Source organism: Sturnira hondurensis, unplaced genomic scaffold (assembly GCF_014824575.4).
Source record: "Sturnira hondurensis isolate 20B ecotype Veracruz unplaced genomic scaffold, ASM1482457v3 Scaffold0004711, whole genome shotgun sequence".
Taxonomy (NCBI): domain Eukaryota; kingdom Metazoa; phylum Chordata; class Mammalia; order Chiroptera; family Phyllostomidae; genus Sturnira; species Sturnira hondurensis.
The window spans coordinates 66,849-85,520 of record NW_028077342.1 but is presented as its reverse complement, the minus strand read 5'-3'; the positions used below and the strand labels follow the sequence as shown (position 1 = coordinate 85,520).

The following is an 18,672-nucleotide window of genomic DNA, read 5'->3' as shown; positions in this document are numbered from 1 at the left end:
CCCCTGGAGTCTGGAAGAGCAAGGGAGGGAGGAAATCCCGCCCCCAGGCTGCTGGGTCCATGGTCAGTCACACATAATTGAAGTCATAACAAACACATCTGAAGCTCACAGGCCTATGCAAAACAATGTGATTAATAAGGGAAGACATAAAGCAAATTAGCATGCCAGACAAGCAAATTGTTTTCAGGGCAATGGAACCAACCAGAGGCCAGGCCGCCCTGCTGGCTGCCTTGGTCCCAACCCCATGCCTGTCCTACCAACTTCTGGACTCTTCCACTTACTTCCCCCTGGCAAGGGCTAGCTTTTATAATGTAGGCAGAAGGCGGGGCAACAAGGGAGGGGACAAGGTCATGGGCAGTTTGCCATCATAAACAATTGAAAGGGCATGAACAGGGAGTCAAGAGACAAGAGTCCTAGTCCTGGGTTGGCTGTAGATCATTTCCCTGGTGTTCAAGGGTTAAAAGCACACACAGTTCAGCACAACATGAGGAAGAACTTTCTGGAAGTCTGATCTTCCCAACAGGGAGATACCAAGCTCCTATACTAGAAGTGTGTAAACATTGTGGGCTTAGCCCGTCCATTGGGATGTTGTTGAAATGTGTTGTAATACTTACCTTCATCACTGCAGTTCTATGGCTCTGCGACCTTAAACAGATCCCTTGACCAGTCTGAATGTTAAGTTCCTCACATGGGTAGAGTGAATAATGAAAAGTCTTGTTAGTCTCTCTTACAATGGTATTGTAAGGCCTAGAAAATATACTATATACGTGAAAGCTATGACAAGGACCAGAAAACAATAAGGAACGATTCTGAGGGTAACTGCTTCCTGACCACCAGCATGATATGGGGCTTTCAGGGCAGCCAGCAGCCTCTCAGCCTCCCTTCTGATTTCCTTATACCTTCCCAGCTCCTAAGGGGTGGCTGAGATCCCACCTACCACCTCCATGACCTTACCAGACTCCTGTCCTTTCTGTCCTGACCTGCTACAGATGGTGGCATTTGTAGAATTGACGAGGTATTCAGTCATCTGGTGTTTCTGTACTGAGATCTGGAACTGTTCCTAAGTCCTTTCATGGTCACTTGTCTCCATCCCCATCCAGACCATACTTAGTTCTTCATCACACACACTGTTCCAACAAGTATTAGAAGGAGAAGGCAGACTATAAGCTCCATGAGGGCCAGGACTACATCTTACTCATCCTGAGCAGATTAAGCATTGTAATCAGTCAGAGTTCTGAATTACGTACACCAGAGACAGTTCTAGGTAACTTCTTCATATGGGAAAGATATAGCTCACAGAATCTGCCAGAGAATTGCAATCTCATCAGTAAGGAAGTGAGATCCAGCCATGACTCACTGCTAGCAGCAGACTGCTACATGGTGTCAGTAACACTTCCATGTCTGGACCCTTATCTCCATGCCAGGAGACTCTTGGTTCTACCTTAGCCATCACAAATAATCTCTTGCCATCAGTGGGAGCATCTCATTGGCTGTATTTGGGTCACGTGACAGTGTCTGTAGTTGTCAGGGACCTGGAAGAATGATCTGTCTCCCTTTGGCTTCTGGACTGCTTCCCACCTACCTTGAGAGTCTTCCCCCAAACATGCAGAGTTTTCAGGACCTGATCAGTCACCACCGCCTTCTCCCACCTGGTGCTACAGCAATCATTCAATAGCTACGGGCTGAATCTGATGTAGGTGTTCACAGAGGTTCACAGAGTCCTCCCAGGCTCCAGCCTACAGTGCTGTTATATAGTACATACCACATGGCTGTGGTCAGCCCCTCCAACTTGCTGCACAAAGCATTGCTCCTATCTCTAAGAAGTCCCCAAGTAGAACAATGAAACTAAGAATCCCTGCTCAGTCCCAGTCTAGAATGACCCACCTGCATCCAGGCCTCACACTTCACCTTGTCCTCCTCCCTCTGACTCTCCAGGTAAGAGTTTTCCTCATTTATCCTCCTCTTTTCAGCTTCATCTTGTTCTCTGGCTCTGACACATTTTCTTCTTTTCCAACCTGCGACCTGTTAACAATCAATCCTGACTCTATCCCAGCAACATTGTTGCAGGCCACCTTTGGTGACATCCTACTCCGCTCACAGCATGTCTAGGGAGCCTCTAACCCAATAGCACAGCCCTTTGTGAATCACCCTCTCCCCTGGGGTACCCTTCATACCTCACTTTTACCACCAGTGCAGCCAGACCCAGGAAGAAGGGCATGTGATGAAGGAGGAGATATTGGGTAGGTGGTCATCTCTGCCCAGATCGGATGTTACTTATACAATGCTTATCATGGCTCTGTTTGTAGTTATACCTTTATCATATAGCTCCATTTGCCTTGGGGAGAGGGCTTGAACTTGCTGGAAATCTATTTCAACAGTTTTGGAGAAGACACACTAGAGTGAGTCCTGTGCTGTCCAGAAGTCAGAGGATTCCAGCCTAGACCTCCTTCAAATGGACTGGAGATTTCTGCCCATCTAAGGAAAGGCATGGGGCTTCCTAACACCCACTACCCTTGGTATAACTGCCAACCAGTCCATATACTTCCATATAGCTGTCCCTGCATCAATGACCAAAACTCAAATTTGGGCCAAAATGTAGCCTCAGTTGTCTCAGCCTATCTCTAATCACTCACAATAGTCTCAACTTCAATCTCACAACACCAAGTGACTGTAGAATCATTCCAGTGGATTGTGGCAGAGGCAGCCAGCTAGCTGTACATCAAAGATTTGTGCTCTGTTCCCAGAGTATAAAGTTTTTGCCAGGAACCAACTTCCCAGCCAGGAACATATTTCCAAGAGTCCTTGCATCAGAGTTAGGCAATGGGATGCATTTTGTGGTAACAGGAAGTGAGAGGAAATGATAGGTGTCACTTAGAAGCTGAGATAGTTAATGTGCATTCCTCAAACTCTCCTCCACTTCCCTTGCAACCTTGGGACCTTTGTGGGAGATGGTGGCATGACACAAAGGATGAAGCTGGATCTCTGAATGACAAAAGAGAGCAGAGCACCCCCACACCTGCAGACCACATTGGACTGGTGTGAGCTGGTATGAAAATTTTATTGCAAGCCTTTGGGATTTCAGGGTAGGTGGTACAGCAGTCAAATACCTCAAGCCAATCGTGAAACCTGGTGTTGTCTCCAGTAGCCTGGCTCTGAGAGGCTCTACTCAGCAGTTTTGATCCATGCTTGATCCTTTGCAGGGCTTTTAGGCTCCCCTGCTTTATGTGTTTAATCTCATCCAAAAAAAAAAAAAAACCACCAAAAGTTGGATCCTCTCTGCCAGGTGGCGAAGAACTTGACACATGCTTCCCCAGTACTTTCACGCCTCTGAAGAACAGATGCCAAAATCAACCACCAACCATGGTGGAAGAATTTTGTGCTTTCAACCCATGTACCCCTCATGAATAAGATTTTGCAAGCTTTCTAATGTGCCTCATTGACATAGTCTCTGAGACATTTCTTTTTAAAAAGTAGCACATATGAGCCACTCCTCAAACTCCTTTCTCAGGAGGTGGTTTGCTGCCCCTGACGCTCACAGAATACTCACCTCCAAACAGTCTGCCCAACTCGAGCTTTGGGTACCTGGTAGTGTTACCGAACAAGGGTCCGAGGGGGGCCAATACTTGGCCCACTGAGGGACGCAAAAAAACTGCTACAGAAAACAGGGGCTCCTCCCAAGTATGGTATACTAATATCTATTGAGCTCTTCTGTCTGCCGCCAATTGGAAAGACATCTCTCAATGCCAGAGATTTGTGAAAAGGAAACAAAATGTTTATTTAATGCTATTTAGGCCTAATGCCTTCATTGAAATATTAAAGTCTTTAAGGGTCTACACCTACACCCCCCCCCCCCCACACACACACAGCGCTCCCTTCTCCCACTGTCCCAACTCCAGGCACCGTAAATTAGGAAAAGAGCACACGTCCATTTTTCAGGTCGCTGGCACTGTGGGCTGTGTCGCCTGTCTAGGCAGGATCTCCAATTAATCCAAAGTCATGTGGCACCTTCCACTGGCAAGAGTTTTTTGTACCAAGTTCCAGGCAAAGTCTCTCCTGCTTTCCAGGCCACTTGGCCAAAGGGAGCACCCCAGAGCCGTGTGGGCCTCTTCTACCAAAGCCTCGTGGGTCTCTTCTACCAAAGCTGCACTCCACCAAAAGCGCGTCTTTCTTCTTCACCTGGCCGCAGGGATCTCCATTCCGGCAAAGCTGCGTGGTTTTCCCTTTTCACCTGGGAAAGAGGGGGTCCTAACTCTGGCAAAACCACATGGCTCTCTCTTTCATGGCTAGAAGAGGGGGTCCTAACTCTGCTGAAACCGTGTGTGTCTCTCCCTCTAATGGCTGCCGTGTCTGGGTTTAAATCCCCCCATGCCCATCTTCCTCTGTACCCCTATTTCCGACTCCTCCCACGATCAGTTACACCTGCCAGTATTTCTGTATTATTACAAGTTTACTGGGCTGCCACTGTTAGTCTGGGCAGGTATGGCCCCATGTCCTAGAGCCAATCTCCTCCAAGCTCCCACGCTGGTGCTGTAACTCAGGGGATCTGCTCCCCAGTCACATCATGGGGGGGAAGTGACTTCATTCCCCTAGCTCCAAACATGGCCACAGCCATTTAACATATCCAAGTGACCCGCAAAAGGCTATAGATATGTTAAATGACCATGCCATGGATTAGCTGCAAGGCTGTGGCTGTACAAAACAGTCCTGCATGTTCCTGCTCCATGTGTCCCTTCCCCCAACTCACACCTGTGGGGGGAAGGGGTGAGGACATCTTATATGTCTCTCCAATAGTCCTATACACTTTGAGTTCTGGACACCATTCCAAATCTTTTCTTGCCACCCCCCCCCCCGGCTGCACCCTGTATCAGTAGCACCCATCACAGGCTGAGTCCCTTGTTCTATCACCTGTCTCAGGCCCTTGGGTCCCACAGGCCCCAAAGTCTGCTTGGCTCTTCCAATCAATTCTATCATATCCCTTGAGTACAGAGGGCTTCATCTCTCTACAAGCAAAACAATCACCTCCATAAATCTTGTGTCTATGTCTGATTTCCTAAGGAAAATCTTAGGCCTGAACCAGCCTAGAAAATTCCCAGCACAAATACACTCCTAGATCCTTGGTGAAGCAGCTATTCTCAAATGGGACCCTCCTCCAGGGACTTTGGTGCTAAAGTCACATCTGTCTCTACCACATTTGCCCCCTACTTGCAGGGACTCCCCAGCACCATTACTACCTGTGCTACATCCACTTTTTCTCATCAGCTCCAGAGCTATTCTACTAACAATTTGGGGAACACAGGGGCAACTCCTGAACTCAGTTCTTCGGTAGGCTTTGTTTTGGATGCAGGTAGAGTCTGAGTCACACTTCAACATTCCTGGTCCATTTTCTGACACCACCACCCCTCCCCCCCCCCGACACACATATACTATGTAACTTCATTAGTATGCCCTTTAACATCAGAAGAGTAGGCCAGTGTTGCCCTTTACTAGGAGAAAAAGTCTTACTATAACCAGTTCAATCACATGCACACAGTCCTGAACAGTGTGAAGAATAGGTCTTTACTCCCAGCTCTGGTTGCCTATTGCGATGTGGAGAGTCCTCCCTCTCCCTCCCCCTCTAGGATTAGCTCCTAGGTTTGAATCAATGGCCTCAGCAGGCCTTTGTTTTCCCTCTTTCAGGACCACCCACAGAGTTGCCCTCTCTTGGTGTTTCAAGGAGCCTCTCTTCTGGGACTCCTTCTGCCCCCTCCCAAACCCAGGCTCCTTGGCCTCTTAAGCTCTCTGTCCCTCAAGATCCCATCATACTGTTGTATCTAGTTTCCCCTGAGTGGAGCTAGAAGGGGCTTCAGACCCTTGCAGGTGGAAAGGGAGATGAAGAAAAGCATTCCTCACTGGTCAAGCTTTCAGGGTCAAACAATTACAAGGCAATCAGGCCTTTCACACTGACAAGAGTGACTACCTCTTAGCATGCCCTCCTGTGTATAATGCTGCGAAAAGAATCTCATATTGATCTTCTCCTCTCTGGGTTGAATCACTAAAGTTCCCCTTCTGTTATCCCAGCTTGGTATGTTCAGGGACCAGAAAGGGCACAGGGAAAAAAATCCTTTCTAACCACAATTGGCAATTCCATTTATGGGATATTACTATGGGTTTCTTCACAAGTCTGCAGATTTCAACTCTGCCCCGTCTACCTCATTTATTGCATTCAATCATTCATTAACTTATTTATCAAAACTCATCATGCCTGCCCTTATGCAGGATGTTGGGAGTATAGAAGCAAATAGTTTATAGTCTCCACTCTCCATTTCGCTCCTGGAGCTCTGGAAGAAACACATGAGAGACAAGTACAGTATGCTGCCATCAGTGCTATGACAGAAAGAAACAAAGGGTATTGTGGGAGCCTAGCATAGTTGGTGAGGACTTCCTCAGAGGAGAGGGCACCTGAGCTGAGGCTTATAAAATGTAGGATGCAATCCAGGCAGAAGTAACAGCTAAAGACGGGCATGAGGCAGGGTGAGAGCAGCGTGCTGCAGGCAGACAACTCTGTGATTTAGTGTTGTTGGAACAGAGACTGCAAGGGCACAGTGTGGCAAGACATGGGGCTGAGAAGACTGGCAGGAAGCATGCTCAAGAACACTTGGGACCAATCTAAGGAAGCCAGATTTTCACCTGGGTCCTAAAGCCCAAGGATGCTGGTCAAGAATGAAGCAATGATCAATCACTCACAACAGAGGCTGGCTGTGAACTGCCTCATGGACCAATGGCTGGAGAGGGAGGAGTTTCACCAAAGTTTTGGTCCACATTTGACCTCAGGATTCACCTAACTGTGCGGTGGGAGAAAAGATCTGCTAATAACTGACATTAAATTTCCCAAGAGGCCAGGAGGTGAGAATGAAAATCAAATTTGTGTTGATTTAATGAAAATAAGGAAATTGGCTATATCTTGCACACCTCTATTTGTCAGAGTACCAGAGTAAGGCAGCCACTAGAAAGAGTTGTCCTGGGCCTGTGGGTGTGTAGGTGGAGGGAAGAAAAAGCAGAGTTTCTCTGTGTTTGCATGTCTGGTAAGGCTAGCTTTGATGTGGGCTAAAACGTCTGGGGACTACTCCCTCCCCCAGCTTGGTAGTACATCTGTCAATTAAATAATCAGAGTGCCCTCTGGTGGGCTGCGGGGGCCCCAGGGCTGAGGAAATCTAAAATCGCATTGGTGTGCCTGTTGCTAGGTGATACTCTGGGCTAGAGGACTGGCATATGACATCCTTCTGAGTTCTGGCCCACTGCAACTAGCTTCCCAAAAGAGCCGGGTGGGATGGGCTGGCTGCAGGAGTAGATGATTATAATCACAGCTGATATGGGCTGTGGGATGGACTGCCGTGAGTCCATAAGCTGTGGGCAGGTGGGTGGTCCTCTTTGTGAGTGGAGGAATCCCTGCGGTTGCTTCCAGTGTCCTGTTATATGCCTTCTGGCTGGCTTCACACTTGGGCTTGGGGAGCAGTACCAAGGGACATTTGCACCTTTTTTGAATTTCCTTTCCAACCTGGGTCACCACATTGGTACCTGGTCAGAGACGCAAATGCTAGAGAATTGGCTGAGAGTCAGTTCTACCCCTTCCTTACCTATGCTAACGTGGTCAAGAACTTAAGCTATCTGTCTCAGCTTCCTTGTCTGCAGAATGGTGCCATTTCTCTCTGGTGATGTTGTGGAGGATTAGAAAATAGGCATAATAGTTTAGCACAGTGGCTAGCATATAGTAAGCACCCAATCAATAGTAGCTGTTGTTACGAGGGACCCTAGACCAAGAGGGGTCCTGTGATTGGGAATGAAAGGGTCATTTTGGCAGAAAGATTGTGTGGCAAGTATGGCATAATAGCTTGAGGGGAAAGGATCAAGTTTCTCTACGGCTTTTGTCCCTGCGGGAATTTGGGGTCTGGGCCTGTGTGTAGTGGTCCTTCCGATTTTCCCAGGCACAGATTTTTCTCTTTCCCTTAGTCTCATAGAGGCTGGCCTGCATCTGGTCCTGAGAGGCTCACCAACTGAAGACAAAATCCAGCCCAGTGGTATTTCCCAGGTCCCACAATAGGAAATCACTGGAGAGTTCTGTGTCCCCAGGCTGATGGGTGTCAGTCAGCAGTCTGGCTTCCCCTGGTAGTTAGAATCTTACAGTAGAATCCTTGGGAGTACAGGCTTGCGTTGGGGCAGCCTACAATGACTCCAGGCTGTGGTGGTTGCTGTTCAGGGCCATGAACTTTCAAGACCTTTCTAGGTGGCCTTCCCAGTCATGAACTCTTCCCTCAGACTAAGTAACCAGAACAGTAGTCCTAATGGCAGCAGTGCATTTATCAAGCACCCTCTGAGAGTTAACGAGACCTGAATTCAAATCCAGACACTGCCAATTTTGTAACATCTTTATTGATATATAATTCACACACCAGACAATTTACCCATTTAAAGTATTCAATTAAATGGTTTTTAGTGTGTGCACACAGTTGTGTAACAATCACCACCATCAATTTTATGTTCTTATCACCTCAAATAGAAACTTCATACCCATTAGCAATCACTCCCCATTCTCACCTCAACCCCTGTTAAAGAAAACCAGAGCCAGACAGCAGTTAAAGTGGTAAAAACAGATTTTATTCAGGAACTATTGCAATAGGGGAAAAGAGACCTCAGTATAGAACTTGGCTCAATTCCAAATACAGTACAAACAGTGGGGATTTATAGCCAAAGAGCAGGTTGGGAATGTGGTGGGGGTTGGTGGATGTAAAATTACTAAGAGAAAACATGGGGGGTAGTGGGATTCTTGCTAAACTGACCTAACAGGATTCTTGCTGAAGGAAGTCTAGGGTAATCAGATATCACCTGGTGCAGAGAAGGAGATAAAGAACTTGATATAGGCAACAAGATACTTAGGGTGATCAGACACTGAGAGTAGGGGATTCTCACTAAACCGACTTAGCAGGATTTTTGCAAAACGGCTATGCAGGCTTGACAACAAGATCCATGAACAGGCCTAGTCTAGAAAAGAGCATAGAGGAGCCTGATTAAATTTTGGTAAAGGAGAGAGTCCTTATAATCCCTCTCCCCCCTGGCAACCCCAATCTGTGTTTTGTTTCTAAAGATTTGCCTATTCTGGCCCTGGTTGGTGTAGCTCAGTGGATTGAGTGCGGGCCTGTGAACCAGATGATCGCGGTTCGATTCCCAGTCAGGGCACATGCCTGGGTTGCAGGCCAGTTCCCAGCAGGGAATGCACGAGAGGCAACCATACATTGATATTTCTCTCCCTCTAAAGATAAATTAAAAAAATTTAAAAAAGGTTTGCCTATTCTGGAAATTTCATGTATATGTGGCCTTTTAAGTCTGGCTTCTTTCACTTAACATAATGTTTTCAAGGTTCATCTATGTTGTAACATCTATCAGTACTTCATTTCTTTTTATTGCAAAATAATATCCCATTGCATGAATGAATATTCCATGTTTTATGTATCCTTTCATCAGTTATTGGACATTTTGATTGTTTCCACCTTGGGTTACTGTGAATACTGCTGTATGAACATTTGTGTACAAGTTTTCATAGACATACATTTTCATTTCTCTTGTGTATATACCTAGGACTGGAATTGCTGGGTTATGTGGTAACTCTTTGTTGAACTGTTTGAGAAACCACCAGACTGTTTCCCAAAGTTGTGGCACCTTTTACATTCCAACCAGCAGTGGATGAAGTTGGAATTTTTCCACATCCTCAGCATCACTTACTGTCTTTTTTATTATAGTCATCTTAGTATGAAGTGGTATCTCACTACAGTTTTGATTTGCATTTCCATGGTAGCCAACATACTGCACATTTTTTCATGTGGTTATTGACCATTTGTGAATTTTCTTTGGAAAATTTTGAATTCAAATTCTTTGTCAAATTTTAAATTTGGTAATGTTTTTAATTATTGAGTTTTAGGAGTATATATTCTATATGGAAGCACCTTATCAGATTTGCAAGTATTTTCTTCCATTCTATGTGTTATCTTTTCATGTCCTTGATGTTATACTTTGCAGCAAAACAGTGTTTAATTTTCATGAAGTTCAACTTACCTACTTTTTATTTTGTCACTTGTGCTCTTGGTGTCCTATCTAAGAAGACTTTGCCTAACTGAGGCTATGGAGATTAACTCTTAGGTTTATCATTTGTGCTCTTATATTTAGGTCAATGATCCATCTGACGTTAATTTGTGTATATGTTGTGAGGTAGGGAACCAACTTCATTCTTCTGTATGTGGATTTCCATTTAACCCAGAATTATTTGTTGAAATCACTATTCATTCTCCCAATGACCAATCTTGGCACTCTGTTGAAAATCAATTTACAATAAATACAAGGGTTTATTTCTGGACTCTCAATTCTATCCCATTGACCTCAATGCCTGTCTTACCACACTACTATAATTGTTGTAGCTTTTTAACAAACAGATTTTATTTATTCATTTCTAGAGAGAAGAGAAGTGAAGGAGAACAAGGAGAGAAACATTGATGGGTGAGAGAATTGATACAGTAATTGCCTCTCACACACCCCCAACCAGGGACCTGGTCTGCAACTCAGCCATGTGCCCTGAATGGGAATCAAACCAGTGACTTTTTGGTTCATGGGCCATCACCCAATCACTGAGCCACACCATCTAGGGCTATTGTAGCTTTTTAGTAAGTTTTGAAATCAAGAAGTATGAGTCCTCCAACCTTTGTCTTTTTATTCAGAATTGTTTTCACTATTCTGAGTCCCCTGCATTCCATATGATTTTAAGGACCAGTTTGTCTAATTCTGGAACACCACCACCCCCAAAAACAAGCCAGTAGGGACCCAGATAGGGATCGTGTGGAATCTGTAGACTAATCGGGAAGTACTCTAATTTTGATATCAAGATCTCCGATTCTTGAACATGTAATGCCATTCTATTTGTTTACATCTTCAATTTTTTAAGCGAAGTGAACTAGTGAACTACTAGTGAACTAGTTTTCAGTGAACAAGTCTTATACTTCTTTTGTTAAATTTATACTAAGCATTTATAATGTTGTAAATAAGTAATTTTTTTCTTAATTTCATTTCAGATGGTTTATTACAAGTGTATAGAAATACAACTATTGCCCTGGCCAGTGTGGCTCAGTTGGTTGGATCACTGTTATAACCAAAAGGTTGCAGGTTCAATTCCTGGTCAGGGCACATGGCTAGGTTGTAGGCTTGGTCCCTGTTCTGGCCATGTACAAGAGATGATTGATTGCTGTTTCTATCTCTCTCTCTCAATCAATCTCTCTCTCTCACCTGCCCTCACTCTCTCTTCCCTTCTCTCAAAAATAAATAAACATGTCCTTGGGTAAGAATAAAAAACATTTAGGAATACCAGTATTTTTGCATTCCAAAGCTTTGCTGAACTTATTTACTAATAGTATTGTGCGTATGTCATAGGATTTTAAAAAATATTTTATTTTTAGAGAGAGGGGAAGGGAAGGAGAAAGAGAGGGAGAGAAACATCAATGTGTGGCTGCCTCTCACGTGGGTCCCACTGGGGACCTGGCCTGCAACTCAGGCATGTGCCCTGACTGGGAATCAAACCAGTGACCTCCTGCTTCACAGGCCTGTGCTCCATCCACTGAGCTACACCAGCCGGGGCTGTATGTCATAGGATTTTTTCAACTAAAAAAGAAATTTGTTTATGGAGGGCAAAAGAATGCAAACAATATATAAATCAAAAGCTTATCTGGATTTAATTGGCTTTTCTTTCTCTTGTCAAATGGGAGTGGGATTTTATTTGTACCTTTTCTAAAGGTCCAAATCTGCTCATGAAATCCGTAAGCAGGGGGAAGCTGTGGGAGAGATTCCTTAAGCGACTCATTGGGAGCACTCTTTATCAGGGAGGAAGTAGCTGCTCAGCTGCCTACTTTTTCCTCTTCTGCTTCATGTGTACTACAAAATAGCCATTGCATGTGATGGTGAGCCCAGCACTTAGCAAGAAGCAGCTCTGGAAGCCCACTCAGCCATCTTGGCATTGGTCCAGGTCTTTCATTATTTTATCTACAGCCAGAGGGTCTTTCTGATTTTCCAAAAATCCAGAGAACTCCCTCTAAAGATAAATAAAAAAAATTAAAAAAAGGTTTGCCTATTCTGGAAATTTCATGTATATGTGGCCTTTTAAGTCTGGCTTCTTTCACTTAACATAATGTTTTCAAGGTTCATCTATGTTGTAACATCTATCAGTACTTCATTTCTTTTTATTGCAAAATAATATCCCATTGCATGAATGAATATTCCATGTTTTATGTATCCCTTCATCAGTTATTGAACATTTTGGACATACAAAAATCCAGAGAACTCTCACATCCTCCTTTGTTAAGTAAATTCACTTTATCCCCAGTGAATTTGTGAAATGTGAACATCATGGTTTCTGTGGCAGGTTCCATTTGAGATGGCATTTTGATGAGGTCTTGGCCGGAGACATGGCAGGCTTGTTAGGCTGGCTGGGATGTTCAGCCAGTCTACTTCATAGATTTTCTATGGGATTTTCTATATACAAGATCGTGTCAGGTGTAAATAAAGACAGTTGTACTGATTTTTTACAATTTTAATACTTTTTATTTATTTATTTATTTTTGCATAATTTCCCTAGCTTATACTTCCTAGAATTGGTGAGAATAGACATACTTGTTTTGTTCCTGATCTTTGGAAAAGAGCTTTTGGTCTTTTACTATTAAGTATGATAATAGCTGTAGATTTTTCATATATACCCTTTATTAGGTTGAGAAATTTCCCTCTATTCATGGTTTGTTTCATGTTTTTATTATGAAAGAGTGTTGAATTTTTGTGAAATACTATTTCTGCATCTATTGAAATAATCATGTGGCTTTTTCCTTTATTCTACTAACATAGTGTATAACATTGATTGGTTTTCATATGTTGAACCAACCTTGAACTCCTGAGATAGGTCCCACTGGGTCATGATAGATGATCCTTTTAAAATGCTGCCAGAATACATTAGCTAGTATTTTATTGATATTTTTTCATTGATATTCATTAAGAAATATTGGTCTATAGTTTTCTTTTGTTGTGATGCCTTGTTATGAAGGCAATACTGCCCTCATGGAATAAGTTGGGAAGTGTTCTCTAGTCTTCTACTTTCTGGAAGAGTTTACAAAGGATTAGTGTTATTTGTTTAAACACTTAGTAGAATTCACCAGTGAAGTTATCTGGATCTAGGCTTTTCTTTGTGGGTAGTTTTATTGTTGGTGTTATTATCAACTTCTTCCTAAGTCTGTTTCAGAAGATTGTATCTTTCTAGAAATTTGTCCATTTGTCTGGGCTATCTTATTTGTTAGCATGAAGTTGTCCATAGTATTTCCTCATAATCATTTTTATATCTATAAAGTCAATAATGATGTTCCCTCTTTCATTCAGAAGTAATTTGAATCCTCTTTATTTATTTCTTGTTCAATCTAGCCAAAGGCTTGTCAATTTTGTTGATCTTTTCAAAGAACCAACTTTTGGTTTTATTGCTTTTCTCTATAGTTTTTCTACTCTCTGTTTCATTTATTTTTATTCTAACCTTTATTATTCCCTTCCTTCTCCTTGCTTCGCATTTTGTTTGCTCTTCTTTTTCCCCAGCCAGACACTGCCAATTTTAGTGCCGTTTCTTTCTGGCGAAGTCACGTCTCTCTCAGAACTTCAGTTCCTAGTTTGTAAAATGCTAGGGCCTGCCTCAGAGGATTGTTGGCAGCATGGAATGAGATAATGCAGATAAAGTGCTTAGTACTGAGCCTGGCACAGAGTCAGAGCTTAACAAATTGTAGCTTCTGTGACTTTTGGTGCCAAGTCCTGTACTTGGTACTTTATGTAATACTTTATGTAATACAGCATGTAATACTGGTCACATGTTCCATGATGTCTTGCAAGAGTAGAATCAGGTATAAGATTTTTAAAAATCTTCTACTCATGACCAATCCAAATGCATGTGAAATCTAGAAAATGGTATAAACTATGTCTCCATGGTTGCCACCTAAGAGTCCTTTAGTCCATAGAATCTACCCCAGATGGGTAACTGAAAGACTATCATCACTGGGTCCCCCTTCTTCTTCCCTCTGTCACTCCTTGTCCCTACTGTATCCTGGCCCTATTCTGCAACTACTTCTTGTGAGCAAGGTTGGCAAGATCCTTTGGCTCCTTGTGACTAAGGATAGCAAGGAAAGGCTGTTGGGGAGGAAAGAGGAAACTTCCATTCTTCAAAGTTCCTTCCAGACCAATAAGCTTCTCTATTTTTCCTACCTTTTTCCACTCCTGAAAAAAAGTCAATGCATATTATGATAAATGGCCCATCATCACTTGAGATAAAGATGGTGAGGAACAGCCCTGGCTGGTGTAGCTCAGTGGATTGAGCACTGGCCTGTGAACCAAAGGGTCGCTGGTTCAATTCCCAGTCAAGGCACATGCCTGGGGTTGGGTTGGGTCCCTGGTAGGGGTATGCATGGGAAGGAACTTCACATTGATGTTTCTTTCCCTCTCTTTGTCCCTTCTGCTCTCTCTAAAAATAAATAAATATTTTTTTTAATAAAAGAATGGGGAGGTACAGTTAGGTCACTTGTAATGCAAAAGGCCCCCTCCCTTCTCACCAGATGGAAGGATGGTGAAGAACAAGCATCCTAGGGAAACCCTTTGCACCCTTTCAAAGAAGAGTATTGCCACCTCCTTCAGTGAGTTAGGAGGGCCTGTGGGATAACAGGGGTCTCAGCACACCAGAAAGCAGTTAGTCACATGAGCTAGCTCTTCTCTGAGCATCCTCAGCTAACTTCAGGTTAGTCATTATGTTGGATTTCCCAATATTATTGGGGGTGGGGCAGGGGATACAGTCCCTGGATCCTCCAGTTGGATGTTAAAGAACCCTGGCTGCATTCCTGTCACTGAAATATCTTCCAGTTCCAAAGGTTCAAACTCTGAGGTGTAAACAATGCTTTGTTGGAGGAGGTCTGCTAATTCTTGGTGCTTTAGAAAGAGTGCTGCTTTAAAGATTGAGGTAGTCATGAGATCCCCTTCAAAATATGTCATGCACACTCCATTATCTGTCCCCATGTTCTCCTTCCTTCACATGCTTTGAGAACAGACAGCTAATCTGATATCATCAACATTATGTCTTTGAGTTGGGAGTATCTCCTATCCTAATTACTTCCCTAATGAGTAGAGGTTGTTATGGTGCATTATGTCAGTGATTCTCAAAGTGTGGTCCCCAGGCCAGCAGCATCAGCAGTCACCTGGGAACTTGCTGCAAATGCACATTCTTGGCCTCACCCCAGACCTACTCAATCAGAAATTCTGGAGTGGGCCTCAGCCATCTGTGTTTTAACAATTCCTCCAGGCAATGCTGATGCTGCTCCAGTTTTGAAAATCATTGCATTATGGGCCCAGCTTCTGTTTCCCCCTCCAGCTGCACTTTGTAAAGTGGCAAGCATTCTAAGCAGTTCACTACCAGATACAGTATTTCTGTCCAATAGTACAATAGTGTTCACATGTTGTAGCAAAACCTGATCTCTGAACAGCCATTTGGGTGCCTTACACAGGTGTCACAGTGTTTTTCCTTTGTGTCAGGGGTACTGTGTTACCACCATCACCTGCCAATCAACAGATGGGGATGTACTCATCAGCTTATCTGCAAACTGGGCCCTTATCTACCCATCTGAGCCCTTGCCACTGATCCTAAAGAGATGACAGTGGTCAGATAGAGCTCCCTTCCACATATCAGGAAAGTAGGTGGGAGACCAGAGGCACCCCCCTCATTATGAGCATGGACTCAAAAGCTCACTTATCCATTCACTCTACCTGCTTCTGTTTTGGTGGGATCCCCACTATGTTTATTAAAGTTCTTTAAATTTCCATTCAGGGGTTTGTTGGATAATGACAGGAGTACTTTTCACTTTTTGATTCCTGCCAATTGAAACAGTTTCCATAACAACCAACTCTCACATTGTCACTTAGGCAGGATGCATCCAAGCAAAAGTGCCTCTCAGCACACCTGTGCCGTCACGGATGCTCTCTGATTCCAGGTAAGCCTCACTGGGCATAATACCAACGTGTTGCCCAGGTGATGATGATCTTATCGTAGGAAAAATTAATTAACTAGGGATTTGGTGGCTGATTTATTTCCTCATAGGTTATTTGTGTGGGCAATGATTTTACTGAATACTTGGCATGTTATCATATTTTGCCTGAACTTCCGTGGCTATTTTGGGCCAAAGAAAGTTAATTAACTCTGTAGCCATTCCCTCCCCCAAATTGTTCAGTATGACACATGGCCCATGTACCACAGGATCATACTTGAGGTCATTCCACCCACTTGTACAATGTGTTCAAGGGCATTGATTGTCGCACTCGCTAGGGACACTCTGTGCCTCTCCTAAAACCTAAAACCCATGCTTTCAAGAGCAGCTCCAACAGACAGGCTTATTCTTATACCTTCTCTATAGCCTGAGGTTCCAAATTAGACCACTGAAATGTCTCACTTCTCCATCAGGGAAAGTGGAACTGATTTAAATAGACAGCATTCATAACTGCTCTGGACACAGCTTACAGGAGTAGCTTAGGCTTGGAGTCATGCCCTTCCTGTTCAAAGAGAGAGCCCCTTTTCTATCACCAATTACTTGTGGGCTTTATAGGGAAGGAGTCCGTACATCTCTGTTACTTATCCAATTGATATTGAATAATGCTAAGGCAGCCACCCTGCAGCATCCAATTTAGCACTGTTACAGACACATGTTAAATAGTCAATACCTAAACTTGGAAAGGTAAGGATTTTTATCCATGATATTTCACTCACTTCCAGATAAAAACTCAAGCTTTTCTGGTGGCTTGAGTTGTAAGCTTAGTTTATCCATTTTCAAACCTCCTTGTTTTCTAATAAATGTCTTTATGACTGTGACCTTATTTCTGAGTACGGCTTTGATTGCTTCCCACAGATTTTGATGCTTTCATTACCACTGACTTCCAAATAATTTGCAATTTTCATTTTTATTTTCTCCTTAACCCATGAATTATCTAGAATGATTTAAAAACATCCTAATGCATAAGCGTATTTTATTATTAATCTTTTTATTTTATTGCATTGTAGTCAGTAAATATGGTCTATAGAAGATGACTTTTTCAAAAATTTATCAAGACAGTCAAATTCTATAAACATTCCACATGCTTCTGAAAAAGAACGTGTATTTTTTAACTGCTGGGTACAAAGTTTTATTTCTATACACAGTCCTTCATACACACTATTTACATCCTCAAACTTGTTAAAATAGCCAGCACCTCTCTATTCTTAATTATTTTTAATCTAGTGATCTTTTCATTTCTGAGAGTGGTATATTAAAGTCTATTTAAGTCTCCTATTATGAGATTGTCAACTTCTCTTTGTAATTTTTGTTTTATATATTTTGAAACTATGTGTCTAGGTGTAATTTATTATTTTCTGCCTCTATTATATCTTCCTGGTGAATGGCTCTTTTAATCAATATAAAATTTTCCTCTTTGTCCCCTTCAATGCTCTTTCATCTGCTAATAACAATGCTTACGTCCTTTGTGTTAGTTACTTCCCTGGCATAGCATTTTTGACCCCTTTATATTGTCAACCCTCCTGTGTTATTTTTTTTTTGAGCTGTTATTTTTTTTTCAGTATCCATAGTAGAGCCCCTGTGATTTAACAGGTGAATTTAATCTCTTCACATGTATTTTTACTACTGATTATGTTTGGACTTAAATCTGCCTTATTTTGTGTTTTGTATTTACCTTGATTTCTCTTTTTTCTGAACTGATGAATAATTTTCCTTTCTCACTATTTTCTCTATTGATTTGAACTTAAAACTTGAAAAGAAGGAAGGAGACTCAGAGAGGTTAAGTGTTCAAAGTCCCATACTTAACTGTGACAGTTTAGTGGTTTGGTGACTTTAAATGACTTTGCCAGGATTAAAGTCCAGTACTAGTTGACGTCAGTCAACTCTCTCAGATCCTTTCTGGAATGAGGCAGGGTATAAATAAATAAAGTCAAAATTTGCCCTCTTTCTAACTCAGATAATAACCACCAATCTTTATTGAGAGCTAACTATGTGCCAGGCACTATTCAAAGGGCTCCCCATTTTGTACATCTCATTGTCATCAGTTTGAACAGGAAGGAAGCACAATTTATCTGTGAGTTATGCTGGGCAAGGCTTCCCCCTGCCCAGTACAGAGGCATCCAACTCTTTTACATGGATATAGCAGCTGAGGTGAACATTCACCTTCCCAAATGTGCGAGGTAGTCTACCAATCTCTGGGAAATCACTCATTTTTTCCATTTAACCAGCAATCATTGAGCGAACTATGTACTATGCATTAGTTTCTGCCCTCTTGGAGCTTATAATATAGTGAGGAAGGCATATAATAAGTGAGAAAACAAAAAAAGAAAATTAAGTTTTCAGATAGAGATAAGTTCTCTAAGAAAATGGAGTAGAGTACTTTGAGTGACCAGACCATGGCAGCTACTTCAGATAAGATAGTCAGATAAAGCTATCTATAGGCAGAGGTCTGTCTATATCTACACAGGGCTATAGATAGTTCATATATGTGTCTCACTGTCTATAGTAAGAGGTATTCAGAGAAGGCATCTTTGAAGAGAGAATAACAAAAAGGAGCAAG

General features: G+C 42.8%; 1 pseudogene; it reads right to left on the bottom strand.

Annotated features, from left to right (window-relative positions):
* Nucleotides 1-11,675: 11,675 nt before the first annotated feature.
* Nucleotides 11,676-12,472, bottom strand: LOC118986933 (protein S100-A10-like; annotated as a pseudogene).
* Between the last annotated feature and the right edge of the window lie 6,200 nt (nucleotides 12,473-18,672).